A 4100-nucleotide genomic window follows, 5' to 3' on the forward strand; every position below is an offset into this window, starting at 1 on the left:
GCTCTCCGACTCTCTCTGTCTCTCTCTCAGATTCTCTCTCCCTGTCCTTGGTCTCTGTCCCCTTGGTCGGTGACGAGTCCCGCGGGCGCGGCTCAAGCACCGTTGCGGGACCGCCAGTGTACAATGCTACGCTAACAAGGTCAGCAATTAATGAATCGGTGGAAACGCGTCGCCAGAAAAATACGGCAATCCTATGGGGACCGATGTATTATTAACGAACTGACCCATGAGTGTTCCGCGTTACGGTATCTTCACCTCGATGTACGTCTCGTGTACAACCACTGTTTTCGAACCTAGGCTACCAACTGTGCAGGCTTCTGAGACGTTTCCAAGGTAAGCAGGGAGGGTAAAACGAAGCAAGCGAGTATACTGTGTCTGTTTCGCAACCAATGGCGAGTGTTGGACGTAGCAGGTGCTGATACCAAGCAGAAAAAGTCTTGGTGGATATACAGGGTGTCCTTTTTATCTCAATACAGCGAAATATCTTTTAAGGAAGTGATGTTACGAAAAAAATGTTTTAACAAAAGTTGTTTGGTACAGAGGGGGACGTTATGTGGTGTAAATATATTTTTTGTACTTGGTATGATGGGAGAGACGTCAAAGTCAGTTTAATTTTTTAAGTGGAATGCTATATCTTTTATACATAGTATGATAGTGTATGTTAAAACGAGTCCAACGAGGTGCGAACCTCGTATTGAGATAAAACAGACACCCGGTACAGGTCAGGAAATTAACCCTTTCAGGAATATCGAATTTTACATAATTGGAATATTATCTGTAGGTATCTTCTAATACTATAAGATTCTAACATTCTAGACATTTATTCTAATATTCTAGATATTTCTAAGATTCCAACCTAAGTTTGGAGGTTAAATGGAATTAAGAATGGAGGTTAATGGTATTTAAGAATCATTTTTCATTTGTCATTACTCGACTGCGGATATTTATGCATATATAGGAAATTCAAAGGTGCAAAATTGCACCGAATGCACGTAGTAAGAAAAAATGGCGCTCTTTATAATACCCAGTAGGTGAAATCATTTTCTACCATAAATCTACTCTTTACTACATTCTCAAAAATATAAATCTGCAAAAAAATCAACAGTCTAATCATTATTCACCGCAGTTAACGTCTCAAGATAAAAAAAAGTATAATATAAAACATCTCACAACCCATGCAAACAAATTTAACTAGCGTAAATAATTCCAAAAAAATTCAATCAATAAAAGATACCATATTAACAAGGTATAACGCTGGTAAATGTTGAATTATTCAATTATTTACCATCAAATACCTTCTACAGTAATCAAAAAGTAAAAAAGAATTCAGCTAATAAAATATACTGTATTAACAAGCTACAATGATAGTGTAGTATCGGGGCCTCCATGCTCAAATAGGAAACCTCGAAGGGTGAATAGAGAGGGAGTGGTTGGCGTAGCGCGCCAAGCCTCGGCTTGCCAAGCCGGAGGTCCCGGGTTCGATTCCCGTTGGGTCCCTCAAGATTTTTTCGTCGATTCGTGCAATAGTAAATGTTGAAATATCATTTACCATAAAAAATATCACAAAAAAAAAAGAATTCAGCTGATAGAATATGTTGGAAATGGGCCCCGATTGCGATATGGGGCTTCAGTGCGAGCGTACGTCACCAATAAGTGACGATCGGTGCCAAGAGGCCGCTTCTCAATTGTTCTCCACGCGCGTCCACGTTGTGTCCCGATGTAAACAGTTCTCCTATAAAACTTCATATATATCACAGAGGAAGTCTGTCGATGTGTTTCCTTTCTGCGATCCCACCTCTCAAATCCGTCGTTGAGTTACAAGAAAATATACTATATCAACAAGATACAAAATAATTGTAAATGTTGAACTATTCGATTACTTACCTTCTAAAATGCCCCAAAACAGAATAATTTCATCTACATTACCATCACTTACCCGTCCATTTGAAGAAACCACTCGATAAATAGTAAGCAGTGGAAACATTTGCGTCGTGAATTTTCCAAGAGGGTGTGCATTACGAAAGCCCAAGTAGAGCCACGTTGGAAAGCGTTTGGCCAAACTGCAGAAGAGTGTTTTATCGGCAATAAAGAGGAAGAAGTGTCGTATTCGCGGTGGAAGTTGGGCATTCAGAAGCTGCGTATCAGCGTGAACGTTCCAAGTAGCTTCCTTTCGAGTAGCGATGCAATATCGCCACGGCGGATTGCCGAGCATGATCGAAAGTTCTTGCAGTATTCCGAATTGTGTAACAACCGTCTACAGTCTAGCTAGAGCGATCCTAGAGAGAGAGGGGAGAGATCCTATAGTTTAGTAATTGTCGTTCGGTGAGCAAGTTGTTTGAGATGTCCTCGAGTGAGGATCGTAGTCTGAAGAGCATGCAGATCGTGCATTTGATTCGTCTTCTGGCGATTCTCACAAAGCGACGGTGTGCCTTTTGTGTGAAAGAGTTTCGACTAGTTACGGTTAAGCAGAAAATCGATCGTTTGTTCCTTGGTCCACAGTAGTTCACAATGAGAATGAATCTTTCGACGATGTTCATCCTGAATTCGATGAAAATTATCGTATGGTTTTTAGGGTAATTTAGGTGGTTGGAGTGTTAGGTCATCCCGTAAGTTCGTGCCGAACGTGAAAAGTATTGTAATGGAAATTTAAGGAAATTCTATAGCGAGGACATTATGGTCTTACGAAAAACAAAATTGTGGAATGAGAAGGCGCTTACGTTTTTTTTTTTTTTTTTTTTTTTTTTTTTTTTTTTTTTTTTTTTTTTTCTTTTAATGTACAGCTTCGTCGGAAATATTGGTCTAAATTATAAAATTCGACAGGACCGCATAGGGTGACTTAATATTTAGCTTTAGTGCTCTCAACAAATAGTATTATAGTATGGATAAAGAAATACAGGGTTCCATTTCAAAAAAATTAAATTAAACTTGAAATCTCTCTGTAATGTCTTCTCCATACTAAACAAATTTGTAGGAACATTTTTTTTATACTTATAGTTTCTTATGGGATACTGCACTGTGTTCAGTTAAAACAGACACCCTGTATATTGTAAAACAAAATCTTAACAGAATTAGAGAAACTGTAGTTCCTATTGATCTACCTCTGTTCATTTTTTAATGTTACAAATCACACATACCAACGCAGTACAAAAAAAGAGTTACTGCTATACCTCTCAGCCAGACTTAAATATTCCCCCTACACCCCAATCAAATAATCCCTATCCCCTCTTCAATGTCACCCGAAACCGTTCAAGTCATTCGTCAACCATCTCTCAACCTTCGAACCGTTCTCACATCAACCCTACCCATTAATCTCCACCTGAAAACCCATTCGACCCACCACGCTTAACCCTAGCACAGCGGTGCCTGGGTCAGTTCGGACCCGAGTGTACGTTGCGGCCAAATGCCCACTACTCGACACGCGATGGAAGTCCCTTCTTTACGTCACAGCGTTTAGAAGCCAAACGTGCCCCTAAAAGACACAAAAATCGCAACAGTTCTCCCGGGTCCGAATGGACCCGAGCACCGTCTTCCGTTTAGTCAGCCGAACGATCCTTCTTCCAAAGATTACACCGCTCTCCTCTAAAAATTCCCTGATTCGAAACCTAAAAAGGAAAACAAAATTAAAAAGAATAAGAATAAGAAAGAAAGGCGCAACGGTTCCCAATGTCGGAGAGACCGCCGTGTTCTGACGAGGGACAACTGGGCCAATCGATACTGCAGAGAGAGAACGATGGCGGGTCGGGGGAGGGTGGTTCGCAGAGCTGGCGACGGGCGGTTGTAGGCTGGCGAACGTTTCCGACGGCACGGCAACGCACGGGGTAGAGAGAGAGCTGTAGGTGGCGGTAGGCGGCGAGTGGCGGCTCTGTCTACGTTTCCGCGGCTCCTCCGGTGGCGCCACCGTCGCGCTGCCTGTCTGCGTAGCGTGGCCGCCTTCTGACTGGTAGCTCTGCGCAGAATCGCGCAACGGACCATCGTTTTCCAACCACGATGTTGTTGGACCTGTCGTTTTGGCCCGTGTTTCGATTGTTGTTGATGCAACCGTGTCTACGGGGAGAAATTACATCGCGTCGATCATCGATTCGCCGTTCGATCGTTATTCG

The sequence above is a fragment of the Habropoda laboriosa genome, unplaced genomic scaffold, assembly GCF_001263275.1.
Source record: "Habropoda laboriosa isolate 0110345459 unplaced genomic scaffold, ASM126327v1 scaffold40, whole genome shotgun sequence".
Lineage (NCBI taxonomy): Eukaryota > Metazoa > Arthropoda > Insecta > Hymenoptera > Apidae > Habropoda > Habropoda laboriosa.